The sequence below is a fragment of a genome, unplaced genomic scaffold, assembly GCF_019419815.1.
Source record: "Pyrus x bretschneideri cultivar Hongxiangsu unplaced genomic scaffold, Pyrus_bretschneideri_v1 Contig20, whole genome shotgun sequence".
NCBI lineage: Eukaryota > Viridiplantae > Streptophyta > Magnoliopsida > Rosales > Rosaceae > Pyrus > Pyrus x bretschneideri.
In genome coordinates this window covers 7,157,745-7,176,236 of record NW_025999502.1, presented here as the reverse complement: position 1 = coordinate 7,176,236, position 18,492 = coordinate 7,157,745, and positions in this window count along the sequence as shown.

The window sequence follows — 18,492 nt, the reverse complement described above, 5'->3', positions numbered from 1 at the left end:
GCGTACACAACCAAACCCGAAGACGGTGCAGATGTCGATGACTTGAAATGGTGGGTAACGAATAATGTGAAAGCCAAGTTCGTGCTGAAGAGATCTGTTTCTCATGGGTTATTCGAACATATCATCAAGTGCAAGTCTGCCAATGACATTTGGGAGACTCTTGACAGATTATTCAACAAAAAAGACATTGGGAGGCTACATGACACGCCCCGATCCCGATATTCCCCGAATACCAAGATAGGCACGTGCTGACCGACACCCAAGGATGACGAAAGCCATTTATTGAGTGCAAATGCTGAAAACAAGGGATAAATAAGACTTATAAATATAAAAGAATACTGAATATGCAATTAAGGAATGTGTTCGGAGCACACATCTAATCTAGAACACTAAAAGAACTAATATAAAAATTGAATGAACAAAGGAGTAGGTCCTACACCAAGAGGACTTGAAGATGCCGATGCGGAAGTGCCTGGACGTCGAGATTGTATGCCTCGATTCTATGTCCAGAAGGGAGCGCAAAACAAACATGAGTGGACCACGTTGATACATATATATATATATATATAATAATAAAACAGTTATCAACATACTAACCTCCAGGTTTTATGAAAACATATATATATATATATATATATATCATGATAAACATAAGTTTTCCGAAACCTAGCATGTCGTGCAATGTCTCAAATCATAAATTGTATATATAATAATCACTAGTGAATGTCCGATAACCCCCAGGCCCCATGCCAGCTCCCCGTCTCTGTGCAAACAACTAGAGGAAAATTACCCCCAGGCCCCGTGCCAGCTCCTCGTCCCAGTGCTAATAGCCAGAGGAAAAACGCTTCAAGCCCTATGCCAACACCACAATCGTCGCCTGGGACAGACCGGAATCTATCCCTTCATCTCGTAGCGGAATTGGGACCACTAGCTAAGTACAAAACCATTGAACACATATATATATATATATATATATTGAAAAGCAACTTCATAGTATAAAGTCATCCATCATCTATACTATAAAGAGGTGTTCTAAATATTATATCATCATCCATCAGATATTTTATAAGAACACGGGTTATAGGAAAAATAGTAATAATTCAAACTAGCCTCAGTAAGCATGTTATCTCATAAAACATAGTCATCAAATCATCTTTTTCATGTATGCATTTCTACTATCAAAACATGCATTTTTAGAAGGAGTCCACTCACAGTACTTAGCTGCCGAAGAGCCACGCAACTAGCGAAGACGGAAACGCCATAATTAATTAACCCTAAGCACACAAAGGGTACATTTAGTCAAACTCTACTCAAACAATTGAATTTGGGAAAATGGACTTCAAAAATGGGTCAAGGACGTCAAAATTAGCCTAGGAGAGGTCCCGGACGAAGGTCAAAGTCAACGCTGACCACTAACCGGGTCAACGATCAAACCGGGTCAAAGTCAACAGATCTGGGTCAAGGGTATTGGGTTGGACCAGGTTAGGCCTAAAGGGTTTTGGGTTTTAAAGGGTTAAATGTTTAGGATGCACGGGCCTAAGGCCCTAAAGGGAAACGGCCCAAAGGCCTTTTGGATTCTTAAAAAAAAATGGGTTTAAGGGGAAATGGGTTTAGGGCTTGGGCTTATGACCCCCAACAACACACAGCCCAAAGGCCTTTAGAACTGAAATGGGAAAATGGGTTTGGATTCATGGCCTTCATAGATGAGGCCTAAGGCCTTTAAAACAGTTAATAAAAATATACTAAACAAATAAAATAAAAAGAGGTTGGGTTGGGCTCGATAGGAATGGCCTGAAGGCCTTAGACTTAAAAGGATTTGGGTTTGGGGTAATTGGGCTAGGTCTCATCCCAAATGGCTTTGGGTTTCAAGGCAAACAGGTTGGGTCGATCCGTTTTCAGGCCATGCATTCAGCCGGTTTCTGGGTCGATTTTCCAAGGCTCATAACTTCTTCGTTACTCAACCAAATCGAGTGATTCAAAAACAAGAGTCATAATTCTTGAAGAGACGAAAAGAATGGTCCCTTGTACGACAGCTAACTCGCCGTGGTTTGGCCGAATGATTTCATTCTAAACTCCAAACACGGCCAAATGTTAAGCATTAACAAGTGAGAATTAAATTTTGTATAAACTCAAGAATTCGAAGTTTCAAATGTGCCATGCCTTGGAAAAAAGTACAACCAAGATTTGGCAACCTTGGCCTATCAAATACCCCAAAAACAAAAATAACAAAGATCAATCCAAAAAGGAGTTCAAAAGTTTAGAACAGCAAACAGCATAAAAAATTACAAAACGTAGCAAATAATATAACTCGTGCAGTACGTAGACTACATACTCAAAAGAAGTAACAACCTGCCCAACTTCTACTGCTTGCAGGAACTTTTCCTCTGAGAAAATCACAATAGTCCTGCAAATGAGATGTTACACCAATGAGTGTGAGTCAGCATAAAGACAATGAACATAGAAAACTCTCATGGAATTACTATATCCACCACTGGAGAAAGAAAATTGTTATTTAATAGTCTTTCATGTCAAATGTATAATGTGTACATAAGAGTAATGCAGAAAAAAAAAATGAATTTAAAAGCCCAAAAGTAACTAAAAATCTACTTGAAGTGATGCGCACACACACATATAACAACTAAAGATGTGGTTTAGAGTCTAGACAAAACCAGATGTTAGTATCAGCTCTATTGTACCAGATTAGTCTAGAGCCCAATCAAGTGCCAACTCAGCTATGATTAAGTTAGACAATTAAATCATTCAGTTGTATTAAAGTTAATTAATAGTGTTTATTTGTTGATGAGCTGCATTAGTTAATGTATGGAATTAATCCAGTTCAAGTAATGAAAAAATAAATTCTCTCTCTTCGAAAGGGAAGTGTAGACTTCTCTCTCTAGCTTCTCTCTTGTAACTTATTAGAGCTTCTTTGCAAATCAATCATAGTGATTTCTTCATTGCTTGCACCAAATATTTCTATAGTTCTAGTCTAGTAGTCCAGTTGACAGAACAAATAGCTACTGCGATTTTATTCGCTGCTTTGAATGTGTTGTAAAGATAATACCACCAACTAAGGGTGGCAATTGATTCCTGTAATAACATACTATAAAAGTAAAGGTATGGATAAAAAAGAAAATGCTTCCCTTGTAAGATATCGGACAAACCTGAAATTCAACGAATTGGCCTTTTGTTGAAAAAACCCACACACTGGACCTTGTTCTTTGATGTAACCAACGGCAATAGACTAAACTAGCAAATATAGAAAACTTGGAAACACACAAGACTTATACTGGTTCGGCAGAACTTATGCCTACGTCCAGTTGTGATTTCCCTAGGTAGAGAAATCACCGCTTCTTTGATTAATAATAGAGATTACAGAACTTATGCAAACCCTAGAACTAATCTCAAAACTCTCTGCTGTTTGGCTGTTTTCTCTCTGCTGAAAATCAGCCTTGCCGCACCCTATTTATAGATATAGGGTTGGCTTACATGTCCTTTACAGATTATAATTCCTATTCTAAGTGGAATAGGAAATTAGACTTCCTTTCCAATTCCAAATAGACTTCTAGGATTTCTAATCTAAATTGAATGAGGAAACTAAGATTCTTTCCTAGCCCTTTTAGGAGAAGAATTGGTGCACCCTTTCCCTAAAACAATCCTAAACAGAAAAGGACACAAATTGACGAGCCAAAAACTAACAATCTCCACCTTGGTGAGTCAAACCAAGTCTTGATCGTTTGCACCCCAGAGTATCTTTGAACCTTCTTGAAGTAGCTCTGGAAAACTTCAAGAGTCTTCACCTTGGCAACCTCCTTCTTGCCTCATTGCACCTCAGGTGAGGAGGTGCTCCACTTTAATCAATCAACGAGATTGATCAAGTGCAAACAATGCTTGAACTTCTTGGCCGGCACTATCTTTGTAAGGAAATTTGCGGCATTGTCATCCGTATGAACCTTTTCAATCCAAATTTCCTTAGACTCCACCCAATCTCTGATTCTGTGATACCTTGCTTCAATGTGCTTTGATCTTCCAGAAAAAACCTGATTCTTTGCCAAGTGAATGGCACTTTGACTATCACACTTAAGCTTCACACAATCTTGAGTGATTCCCATTTGACTTACCAAGCCACTAAGCCAAATTGCTTCCTTTCCAGCTTCGGCCAATGCAATATACTCTGCCTCTGTGGTCGATAAAGCTGTAATTGGTTGCAGTAGTGCCCTCCAACTGATTGGTCCTCCTGCGCATGTAAACACATAACCAGAAGTTGACCTTCTCTTGTCCAAGTCCCCTGCATAATCGGCATCCACATATCCTAACACCCCTGCATTTTCCTTTTGCTTCTCAAACATAATCCTTTGTCGCCAAGAACCCTTCAAATAACGCAAAATCCACTTGACTACATCCCAATGTTGCTTTCCTGGATTTGCCATGTATCTGGAAACGACACTGATTGCTTGAGCTATGTCAGGACGTGTGCATACCATTGCATACATGAGGCAGCCCACGGCATTAGCATAAGGCACCTTCTTCATTTCTTGTTGCTCTTCCTCGGACGTAGGACACTGTTGTCCACTTAACCTGAAGTGAGCTGCCAAAGGAGTCGAGACTACCTTTGCTTCTTGCATGTTGAACTTCTCAAGAACCTTCTGAATATACTTGGCTTGTGATATCCAAATCCTTCCAACGGTCCTATCTCTCTGAATTTCCATGCCAAGGATCTTCTGTGCGGCACCTAGATCCTTCATGTCGAACTCCTCGCTCAACATCCTTTTCAAGTCTTGAATTCTAGACTTGTCTTGACAAGCAATTAACATGTCATCCACATATAGCAATAGCAATATGATCATCCCATCTTGGAATACATGATAGTACACACAACAGTCATACAAACACCTTCTAAAATTAATTTTCAGCATGAATGAATCAAACCTCTTGTACCACTGTCTTGGAGACTGTTTCAGGCCATACAGGGACTTCCTTAGTTGACATACTAGGTTTTCTTTCCCATATTCAACAAACCCTTCTGGTTGAGCCATGAATATTGTCTCCTCTAAATCCCCATGAAGAAACGCTGTCTTCACATCCATCTGCTCAATCTCCATGTCATGCTGAGCTGCCATTGCTAAAAGCAATCGGATAGAAGTATGCTTGACTACAGGTGAAAAGATCTCATCATAATCCACCCCTTCCTTTTGCGAGTACCCCTTAGCCACGAGCCTTGCTTTGAATCTCACGGCATCTTGTTCATGTAGTCCTTCCTTTTTCCTAAATACCCACTTGCATCCAACTAGCTTTCTGTCTTTGGGTTTAGGAACCAACTCCCAAACAGAGTTCTTGTAAAGAGACTCCATTTCCTCTGTCATAGCACTTATCCAACTATCTCGCTCATCACTTGCTATAGCTTCTCGATAAGTAGTCGGATCTCCTTGACTAATGTTAAGAGCATAATTAACTTCGTTTTGGTCAAACCCAAACCTGTCAAGTTTCTTCTTGTTCCGCTTAGGTTTGTCCAGTGCTATGCATCTTTGGAATGCAGGTGGATTGTTGGTTGGAGTTTGACTCCTTTGGGATATCTGGCGGATTGGAGTACCTTCAATCTGTCCTGTTTCTTGCTCCACCTGATTCCTAACTGGTGAATGATGCTGATGCTCTTCTTCTTCCTCAAAACCATCAGATTCGGCCTCTTGCTCAATTTGCTCCACCTGAGCTTCTTCTTCATCTAACCTGATTAACGGAATCTTTGTTGCTTCAATTTCAGCATCATCCTTCTTCTCCCTACTGCTCTCGACTTTATTCAGAGGCATGGTTGTCTCATCAAAGACAACATCTCGACTGACAACCTTTTTCCTGTTGTTGAAATCCCAAAGCTTGAAACCCTTCACTCCTTTCTCAAAACCTAGGAATATGCAAGGTATAGACTTCGGTTTTAGCTTGGACCTTTCATCAGTTGGAATATGTGCATAAGCACTACAGCCGAACACCCTGAGCTTGGAATAATCCATCGGCTTGTCAGACCATACCTCTTCTGCACTCTTAAAACCGAGAACTGTAGATGGTGATCTGTTAATCAGATAACTAGCATGATTAACAGCCTCTGCCCAAAAACTATCAGGCAATCCTGCATGAAATCGCATGCTCCTTTCTCTCTCCATGAGAGTTCGGTTCATCCTCTCAGCAGCTCCATTTTGTTGGGGATTCTTCTTTACTGTGAAGTGCCTTATGATGCCTTCCTGCTTGCAGTAATCGGTGAACTCCTTACTTGTATATTCACCTCCATTGTCACTTCTCAGATACTTGATCTTTCTTCCAGTTTGATTCTCGGTTTCTATTTTCCATTCCTTGAACTTCGCAAAAACCTCGGATTTCTGCTTCATGAAATAAATCCAAATCTTCCTAGAAAAATCATCCATGAAAGTAACAAAATACCTGGCTCCACCATTTGATTTAGTTGGAGCAGGACCCCAAACATCTGAGTGAATATAGCTGAGTCGCTCCTTACTTCGGCTATCTGCACTGCTACTTGCGAATGATACCTTTCTTTGCTTCCCAATAACACAGTATTCACAAAAGTCCAGTTTGCAAGCTGACACGCCTTCCAACAGGCCTTGCTTGTGTAATTCTTGCAATCCCTTCTGGCTTATGTGCCCGAGCCTATGATGCCATAGTTCAGTCTTGTCTTCTATACTTTGATTTACAGAAACAGCTGCTCCCCCGACTATAGTGGTCCCAATTAACTTATACAACTTATTGGGTTGTAGGTCACCCCGCATTACCACTAGCGATCCTTTGGTTACCCTGAGTCTTCCTTTTTTAGATTTGTACCCATAACCGGCCTCATCTAAAGTACCCAAGGAAATCAAATTCTTTCTTAGTCTAGGGACATACCTGACGTTCCCCAAAGCTCGTATCATCCCATCGAACATTCTGATTCGAACAGTGCCAATTCCTCTTACAGGACATGAAGAATCATCCCCCATTAAGACTTCCCCGCTGCTGACTTCTTTGTAAGTATCGAACCATTCTTTTACTGCACACATATGAAACGTGCATCCAGTATCCAAAATCCAATTGGAAGCCTTGGAGCCCGATGTTACCGAAAGAAGTTCCCCGTCACTCTCATGTTCGGTGACTGCACTAGCAGAACCTGAGCTTCCTTCCATCTTGGCTTTTTTTTCTTTCCAAATCTTGCAGTTCCTCTTCCAATGATCGGCTGAACCACATTCGAAGCAACCTTCCTTCTTTTCCTTTTTCTTCTTGGATTTTGACCTACCTCTGTTGCCAGTTTTCTCTTCCCTTGTCTTTTCCCGCCCCCTCTCCTTGCCTTTGGCATAAAGGCCTTGAGAGCTTTCAGTTATATCATCTAGTTTAGCATATGACTGAAGAGCTTGAATTACGTCTTCAAGCTTCAAGGACTCTTTTCCAAACATTAGAGTTGTTCGAAAGTGCTTGAAAGACGAAGGTAGAGACCTTAGCAGGATGATAGCCATATCATCACCTTTGTAAGTTTCTTCGACTTTCTGAAGATTAGCTATGCAATTCTGGAACCTGCATACGTGATCTTCAATATCACCTCCTTCTTCTAGTCGAAGCCCGAATAGTTCATCCTTTAGAAAAAGTTTATTGGACACGGTTTTGCCCATATAAACATTCTCCAATTTTTCCCATGCTTCCTGGGCAAACATCTTTTCGGTGATGTGTGACCGAACTGATCTTGTGAGATGGATCTCGATGGAACTCTTGGCCTTCTTGAGAACCTTATTCCATGCTGCTTCTGTCATGCTTTCCGGCTTCTTACCATCAAGTGCATCATCCAAATCCTGCTGTATCAGTACGTTCTTCATCATCCTTTGCCAGTCCGTGAAGTCATCCTTGCCGTCAAAGGGTTTTAAGGCAGGTCCTTGATCCGCATTCATCTTCCCTTTTAACATCGTAGAACACCTTGATCCTAGCTCTTGATACCAATTGTTGAAAAAACCCACACACTGGACCTTGTTCTTTGATGTAACCAACGGCAATAGACTAAACTAGCAAATATAGAAAACTTGGAAACACACAAGACTTATACTGGTTCAGCAGAACTTATGCCTACGTCCAGTTGTGATTTCCCTAGGTAGAGAAATCACCGCTTCTTTGATTAATAATAGAGATTACAGAACTTATGCAAACCCTAGAACTAATCTCAAAACTCTCTGCTGTTTGGCTGTTTTCTCTCTGCTGAAAATCAGCCTTGCCGCACCCTATTTATAGATATAGGGTTGGCTTACATGTCCTTTACAGATTATAATTCCTATTCTAAGTGGAATAGGAAATTAGACTTCCTTTCCAATTCCAAATAGACTTCTAGGATTTCTAATCTAAATTGAATGAGGAAACTAAGATTCTTTCCTAGCCCTTTTAGGAGAAGAATTGGTGCACCCTTTCCCTAAAACAATCCTAAACAAAAAAGGACACAAATTGACGAGCCAAAAACTAACACCTTTTACAAAGCGCAACACCAGACTTGATTTCCCAGCTCCAACATTCCCAAGAAGCACTGAAGAAGAACATCAAACATCACTATGGTGATCACGATATGCAATACCCAAAGAAAAAAAATTTAAGCAAAAATAAACCTATTCATCACATAATACTCAAATACATATGCCTACATATCCATAATTCCTATGTTTACGGAACATCTTTCGATAAATCACAACCTTCATTTTAACATGGACTTTTGTATTTGTATTTTGCTTGTGAGTATGGTCTTGGTTAAAATTTAGCAGTCCAGCATTTACTTATATGATATCATATAGCAAGAAAGCTATGAGACCCGAGTAACAGTATATTGTATTCTTGGAGACCCTGAAAATATCAGAGCTAGACCAAGATAAACAACAACACGAAAGAGTAAAACTTTTGGTCGAAACAGCTCGAAATCCTAATAAGCTTTCAGTTCCATTTTTCTCATTGCAGTCGGAATACAAATATGAAAAACAAAATCAAAATATCCATGTTCATAGATATTGTATTTGTTTGACTTCCATTTCCAGGGTTTAAAAATAAAAATAAAAAAATTGTAAATCCACATCCTTTATGTTAATTAAAGCAATCAAATCAACAAATAACAAAAAATAAACCCCAAATATGAACTCGCCTAAAAATATGCAATCGTCTGAAAATTATCACAGGTGAAAATCAAATAAGACCCAAATCAGAATATCCAGAAACTATTGCAGTAATTGATCACAACAAATTCCACGAAAAGAAACCAAACCCACATCAAAAACCCCAAAATTCGAACCCCAATTTTCCTGAAAGCAAAAACCAAATCAAATCCGGCAACCAAACACAAATTCTCCCCAAAAATTAAAAAAAAACAAAAAACTTCAACAACCAAAACCAAATACCGATTTAATCATATACGAAAGAAAAATCTAAACACAGAATCACAGATTAACAAACTGAACCCAAAAAAAAAAAAAAAAAAAAAAAGCAACTGTCCTTAAAACAAAGAACAAACAGACAGAACAGAAAATATAAAACAATCCTATTTTAATCAAAATTTACAGAGAGCAAGGAGCTTAAAGAGAAATGTAACAACAATTACAAATTGAGAAACAATTAAATCATTAAATCACAGTGTAACATGAACACCATCAATTAGAATAGACAGAGCTACATGGCAATAAACATAGAAAGAGTAAACATAAAGAGAGGAACTGCTTCAGATCCTTCCCAAAAGCAATCTTCCGCAGAATAACAAAAGAGCAGTTGATCTCTGATCTAATCGCAGACACAATCTGCAGAATCAACTTCTATGGAATTTGAACTTGTACTAATTCAAAAACCCTAAATCCCTAAACCAGGAATTCACATGGTAAAAAAAACCCCCTAATTCAGAAATTACCTAACATAGGTTTGTTGATAAGTATCAACCATTTGGAGGTGGTGGTCCATGCCATGCATTACTGCTAGGGTTTTCTTGTATACATGCATATGTTTAAAATTGATCGACATATATAAAGCTCAGTTGATGGTTAGTTTTCTTCAAAGGCAACCACCAACCCCAACGATCAAATTCAAGGACATCGAAGGTTCTGGGAATGATATTCATATATTTTCTTAAAAAATTAATTATAAGCAGTCACACCATATGGCCCATGCCTCTTTACATTTGCCCCCTTCTAAGTTCATTGGACTATTAAACCAATTAAGATTCATATCGCTCGGCTTCATAAATCTCTACATTTCTCTTTTTTTTTTCTTTTTTTTTTTTTCTGCGGTCCAATTGACCGCAATCTAAGTACCCTTTTGGCCCTCAACATTAATTTTGTCTGAAATAACATTAGTATGTTCTCCTAGAAATCATGGTTTAAAAGAAAAAAAAAACCGTGACAATCCACCATTTGATCTTAATCCAATAGCGGAAGAAATCTAACTCTTGTTATTGTACTTTTTTCTTCTATCGTTAGATTAAGATCGAACTGTGAGTCACCATAAACACACCACTGTAAAAACCCCAAAATCCCGAGATTTATACCCAAAAAAACATAATTTGAAAACCAAAGATCAAGGTTAACCGATATAGCAGAATAATTCAACAGAATATGTGCAAATAGTTTATACCAAATCCAAATTCCTAAAATCCACAAAGCACAAACCATAAAATACATATCAAACATCACAGAAATTAGAGAATCCTGAAGAAAAAAAAAATTGAGGTCTAATTCTCTTCTTCACAGAGAAGAAAATCTAAATAAGGATGTCCCCTTGATTAAGCTCTGAACAAAAAAAGGTGTATGATTATATACCTCCAAATGCCAAAGAACCAAGTTCTCACTCCAACGATCCAAAATTCTGAAACATAGTAAGACCATCTCCAATGGTGACCTAAAACCTAAAAATATTTAGCCCAGAAAATTTAGGTTTTAGCCCAGAAACAGCTTTTCTACTCCAACCCTTCTGGCTTAGAATTTTAGCCCCTAGATTATCAAAGAATGAATTAAGGCTTTTTTTTTTTAAATTAACTTTTTTTAAAAAAAAATTTATACCACATAATTTTTTAAAATTATTCTAGCCGTTGGATTTAAATTTGGACCGTTAGATCTTTTTTTTTACCGTTATATTTAATTATATTTGATCTAAACCGTTGGATTCAATAAATACATAAATATAAGACCATCTCCAACAATGACCTAAAACCTAAAATTTCCCTTTCCCCCAAAAAATCTACTCCAACCCATGACCTAAAATTAACCTAAAACCTAAAACTCATTTGAGGGTCAAATACCAGCCCAGATTTAAGCCACAAACCAAAATGGGCCCCACCAGCTGTCTTCCAAACAACAACCCCACGTGGGGCTGTTCCCTCATGTTTCAAAGCAAAAAGTAGCCGTTAGGCTGCTTTTTGTAATTGAATGGTGATGTTAAATGGATCCAACGGCTACTTTTTTTTTTTTAAGACCATCTCCAATGGTGACCTAAAACCTAAAAATATTTAGCCCAGAAAATTTAGGTTTTAGCCCAGAAATAGCTTTTCTACTCCAACCCTTCTGGCTTAAAATTTTAGCCCCAGATTATCAAAGAATGAATTAAGGCTATTTTTTTTTTAAATTAACTTTTTTTTTAAAAAAAAATTTATGTAGACTATCCTAAATTAATTTTATGAACATTTTAACCTAAAAATATTTAAATTCCGATAAATTTTGAAAAATCACTAAATCAATACATGAAAATCAAGATAAACCACATAAACTTAAAACCAACGACATTTAATAAACCACATAATTTTTTAAAATTATTCTAGCCGTTGGATTTAAATTTGGACCGTTAGATCTTTTTTTTTACCGTTATATTTAATAATATTTTATCTAAGCCGTTGGATTCAATAAATACATAAATATAAAACTATAAAAAATAAAAAAAAAAGTAGCCGTTGGATCCATTTAACATCACCATTCAATTACAAAAAGCAGCCTAACGGCTACTTTTTGCTTTGAAACATGAGGGAACAGCCCCACGTGGGGTTGTTGTTTGGCAGACAGCTGGTGGGGCCCATTTTGGTTTGTGGCTTAAATCAGGGCTGGTATTTGACCCTCAAATGAGTTTTAGGTTTTAGGTTAATTTTGTCATGGGTTGGAGTAGATTTTGGTTGGGGGGGAAGGGAAATTTTAGGTTTTAGGTCATTGTTGGAGATGGTCTAAATCCATTAGCAATTCTCAAACATGCTCAATTCAGACAGAAGGTAAATAACCATTATCCAAATAATCTAAGAACGTGTCAATTTAACAACCATAATCCAGTAATCTGGGACAACCACTATCCCTCCCCAACCCCAACACCCACACCCCCCCTCCCCCCCAACACCCAAAAAAAAATAAAAAAATAAAAAAGTTGTTCTGATGATTGACTACACTCAGTGTCCATTGGGATTTAGGGTTTTCTTAGAAGTTCCAAAAACTGGGGTAGTTTTTTTGTTTGCAGTCTTTATTTTTTATCAAGACTTACGGAATAAATTAAACAAACAAACATGTATAGACACATAGAATAGATTAAACAGAACAACTAACTATGCATGAATGGCTATAGACCCTGGCATAAACAAAACTTCTATCATTCATGATTTGGTTTTTCATTTCTTTTACAAAAATTTTAGAGTACAAGACTCGTCACGATAGCAAAAGCAAGGCACTAATCGTGGTCGGAACTTCAATAGAGGCTGTCTAGAAAGCAAAACATCAAGGAAAATCATGGTGCTAAATGTAATCAATCATTTTTCACAGAGACAACAGTTCGAGAGATTGATAGTAACGACATGAAAATATTACTCAAGCCAGCATGAAAATATTACTCAATCATTTTATCAATACCGTAAACTGATATACCACTTTTTGAAGTATTGTAACATCACAATGAAGCAAAAACACTTACCCTTCAAGGTTCCAAGCCTCACAAAAATTTATGAAGTTCACGCATACATTTTTAGGTCTCAATGCACCCATCCTGCAAACCAACGAAAATGGAAATGCATTAATACAAATGCCAATACCGAATTCTGGGATTTTAGTGTTCTCTTTACCCTTGCAACTGAAAACCTAAAATCCCAGAAAAATGAGCAAGAAGCTTAAGCAGAAAAAAAAAAAAAAAAAAAAATCATATTTTCAACAACCAAAACCCAATACCCATTTAATCATACACAAACGAAAAATCTAAACACAGAGTCACAAATTAACGAATTGAAAACCCACAAAAAAAAAAAGGGAAACTGACCTTAAAACAAAGAACAATACACGTAACAGAGAGATGCATCCCCAAAATGAGAGAAAACGAAACAAATAAAGGAACCCCCAAAACCTGACCTAGCAGTACAACAAAATCCGGCAATAATTCACAGCAAAAAGGCAAAAATGATGACAATCTATGCTAACAGTAAAGAATCGAAATAAAAATTGAACTTATCTTTGGAAATCCAGCCGCTCATCCGACATGCAAAAGGGAACGGACGATCGGGATTCGGGAGTGAATCATGGAATGAGGGACCTTACTCAGTTCTATTCACCATCCCAACCCCTCCCTCTGTGTTTCTCTCCCTGTAATCCGGACAACTACTCTCTCTTTCTCTCACTGTCACCCTCCCATAAACTGATGCCAAGATCGGCTTGGGCATGCCTGCGCCGAAGAAAGAAAGAAATGATGGGAAAGAACCTAACCCCAATCATTCTGAAATCTTAAGGATAAAATGACGACTCTACCCCTCTAACTCATCATCCTCACTGTGTGATCTAAACCTCATCAGATGGGCAGTCTCGTCATTTAATAGAACAAAAAATTTATCAAGCCCAGTGGCAATTTTGCAAATTACGTTAAATCGGGGGGCACGAAGCTTTAGTGGTAATTTCGTAAATAAACTGAAATCTACCCCAAAATTGCACAGTGCCGTTCCCCCCTACTTTAGACTACCACGAAAAGAGAAAATTTACAGTCATGGCATGCAATCGAGTTCGGGTTTAAACCGCTAACTTCATACATTTGTACACAATCAAGCTGCCTGTTTCTTACTACTTTAGGTAATGCTTAATTGGGTTTCTTCTAAAAAGTTGTTGTCTAGGGAGTTTTACTTCTATTATATTTATATACTTACTTCCAAATGTTTAAACTAAATTTGAAAATTTTAATTAAATTCATGATTATATTTATCTGATACTTTCTATATATACATTAAGCTAATACAAACAAATATTTTATTCTCCTTTTATATTATAAATAACCATTCAAGAACAACATGAACCCAAATAATTAAATTCACCGTAACAATAAAACAAATTGTACAATTATGGATTACAACCTAGCTCATATACCACTCTTGGGTTTCCGGGCATATTAATGGGATAAATTTAAATCGAATAACTAAATACGGAGCAAAAAATAACAAATAACATACACTATGTTATCCTAATTATATATCCGGTTAGTTGTAATTGATAAAGCAACAAATTAAGAAGTCGTTGAGATTAGCTTACTTGAATCTCTAGCCATGTGCATGCCGCTTGATTGGATCATCTTTATGCTTGCAATCTTCCTCTTCATGATTGACCACGCGAAACTCTTTAAGTGTTGAGCCTCTAAGTGTATACACACTGATAAAACTAGCAATGGATGATGCAATGATCGATTTAATGTGCTAGCAATATCTCTCACTTTGATCAATATAGAATGGGTGGCACACAAGGTGTTTTGGCTTAGGGTTTTTCTCTCTTTCCTCTGAAGGACAAAACTAACAACTTTTGCATTCTATGTATGAGGGAAACACAAGGAGTATTTATAGACTCCTTGTTGCATCCCTATGCCGCACCTCCTCTAGGCTTTTGTGCCTCAGGCTTTATGCCATGTGACAAGCCCACAACTTACCAACATTAAATTTGTGATTTGGGCTCCTTTTAATTAAATAAAGCCCAATGCCTATTTAACTAAAACCATGTCCAATATTCTTAAATAATTAATCCAATACAATTTACAATTAATTATACCGTATCATCATCTATATAAAACTTACTAGAACTTATCATATGTGTATGACGTCTTAGGTTCTAACTAAAGTCGGCAATGAAATTAATCAATCAATTTATTTAATTTCACAAACCATGAGTGACATCTAACAGTATGTCATGGCTACCTGGATTAGTAGAACTATTCGCAAACAAATCATGATACTTTTTCAAACCTTGATTTTAGTTACAATGCAAGTCGATTCTTATATCGTCCATATCCCGATCAAGATTTAATGACTTGGATATGTGTCAAATCACATCACATGGTGCATCTCATGTTGAAGTAGTTCTTACAAACATATCTTGATCAACAAGTACTTCAATCAAAGATTTATGAGATGAATCTTCAAGTGGCTTCGAGGGATATCTCATTTTGTTAAACAATTACCAGAAGGTGCTAGATTTCTTATTGCGCATTCATATACCTTCACACTTGTACATATGAATGAACCTGAAGATCACACTATTGAGCCATGTGATCTCATTGAGGCTTTAAGGTAACCAAAGTTCGTATCTACAAATATAAAATAGCTTGATGCCTCAGGTCTAAGAACTATTTGCATAATACAACTAGAAGTTTTGTAACGTTTATAACCATCACGTGTCTAACACGCGTAGCAAGAGACTAAGCCTGACAATTTCTGACACAACCCCTTAACCCGACACGACATGAAATTAACAAGTTTTCAAGTCGACACGATAATGAATCGGGTTGTTATCAGGTAATCCAATAAGCACCTATTAAGATAACGGGACGATCCAAGTATACACGTGGGTAACCCATTACATGATAAGAAAAATATTAATTTTATAATTTTATACCACTAAAAAGAAGTACTTTTAACAACAATAGAATTTAATCCCAAACTAAACTAAAAGTTTATATATATATATATATATATATATATATATTAAATTTAGAAAATTGATGACCGTTGGACTGGCTTAGATTTAATCTTGGCCATCCAATGTTTTTCTCAGCCCTAAATCAGACTCTCTCTCATTCTCGAAGGCTAGAATAGAAGTAGCCTCTCTCTCTCTATCTCTCTTTCTCCCTTTCTCAAAATAAACTCTTGAATCTCAGTCTCGAACCTCAACTCCGACCAGCCACGAGTCCACGACCACCCTTTTCAATTTCCCTCTACCACACCACTGTCACCACATACGACCTAGTAACCCACCTCCAGTCGATCTGCTACTTTTGTCTTCTATTATCTCTTTCTGCATCGAGCGAATCTCGAGCCCTAATCGAGATAGTTGTTGATTCTTTCAAGTTACTTTCAAAATATAGGGTTTTTCTCGAGATAGTTGTTGATTCTTTCAAGTTACTTTCAAAATATAGGGTTTTTCTTCGAATTAAGATTAATTTTGTTTCTTCAATTTGGGATTTTTCGTTTCTAGAGTTTGTGAAATTGGGGTTTTTGGTTTCGAAATAGTTTTCGAAGTAAAATTTATTTGGTAATGTGGTGTGTGCAAATTTAGAAGAAAAAAATTTATTTTTCTTAACGGGTTGGGTCATTTTACCTGTTGAGTAAATGACCCGACCTGTTATAAACCCGTTAAGATAATGGATGTGACACGACATGACCCGTTAAGATAACAAGTGATACACGAAAATGAACAAACATGGCAAATACGACTCGTTTGCCAAGCCTATACAAGACCAATGATATCCTTAATGCGATATACATCAGCTTTTCCGAATAGGTGATGTCCAATTGACTTTCCAAATGGTTTGGAACTTTATTTAAAGGCTAAGTGACTATGGAAGACAAGTCTCCAGTGCCTAAACCTCATTTAGGACATTGTTTCCGTACCTTAAGTCTCATCGACTCATTCATAGCATATTATCACTACAATATAAAGCCAAACTCATGAATGAGTAGATTTTGCGCATTTATTTATTAATTAATATGAAGTTGTTACTTAATATCCAATATTACAAAATTGGCTTTTAAGACACAACTCCAATACAGGTATAATAACAAGATATAAAACCTTTCACATGGAACTCGACATGTTCACTCACATTGCAGGTATAAGGCCATAAAGGCTGAACTTAGAGATACCTTGATTAATGTTCAATTGTTCATATGGCAAGCATTCAACTCCAATGCAGGTATAACAACTAGACATAAAACCTTTTACATGGAACTCGACATGTTCACTCACAATGCAGGTATACAACCACTAAGACTGAACTTATAATTACTCTAGTTAATGTTCAATTGTTTGTATGATAAACATTCAACTATAACATAGTACTCAAACATAGTATGATTTTCAGTTTAGCTAGATAATAATATGACTACAATAGTGTTTTCCCATTTTAGACTAGAAATCTAATTAAATAATTAAACACTCTAAAAGAAAACAAAAATAACTTACTTAAGCTTAGGGACTTGCTTGAATATGTACAGATGAACAGTTAGTGATATATGAAATGTTTACAAAAAAGAGTGTTTACAAGAGAGCTAGAGAGCTAGAGAGTAATACAAAAGCAAAAGACATCAAAGTTTTTCGTGTGTTTACAACTAAATAAAATGCTCCTTATATACAATTGAAGCTTCCTTCAAGACAAAATTGCTGTAGTGTAAAATGAGTCACATATGTCACTTTTTTTAGAGAAAGTGTTTCTGCAAAAAGCAAACTGATTTTGCGGAACATATTTTTTCATTTATTGAGTGCTTGGTTGGAAAAGTTCGACCATTGGGACAATCATGCAGATGCTCATTTGTGGCTTTCCCAAGACGAGTTTTGTCATTCAAAAACACTACTTTTAGGTCATCTTTAAAGAAAATATCAAATTACAATTAATAGATGATGTGATAATTAAAAGTTTTATATCAAATTTTGTATTTCTACAATCGAATTGTCAAATATTATTTTATTATTTAAATAGAGCTTTAAATGATTGTATTTATTAAAAAATGAAATTATTATTAGCATTCCAAAAATCTCATTTTACATTCCTCATAAGTGTATTTTTTTTTCTAATTATAGAAAGTTTGGAGTGCCAAATGATATTTTTGGAGTGTTAATATCAATTCCCTTGAAAAATGTTGAAACACAATTTTTATTGGTTGAAATGTTAGTTGAATAAGAGACCTACTATTAAAATAAATTAAAAATAAACTTGACATTGATGTCAAATTTGATATCAAATTACTAAGCTTTCAAATCCAGTCAGCAAATAACACTTTGATTAAAGAGACTTTTGATTAAATATACACAGTGACATTCCACTTAGGATTTTGACATCTCTTTTAGAAATGATTGTATCATATATTTGTATAATCTTTTTAATAAATATATGATTTGGTGAACCTTATCTGTACAAAATAAATAATACAAATAATAGTACAAATATATAATAAAGATAACATTACTTTTTGAGATTAAGAAAATTTGTTATCCCTCTGGCAAATGTTGTCCAAAAAGTGGCTCTCCGTGTAATTTTACCATT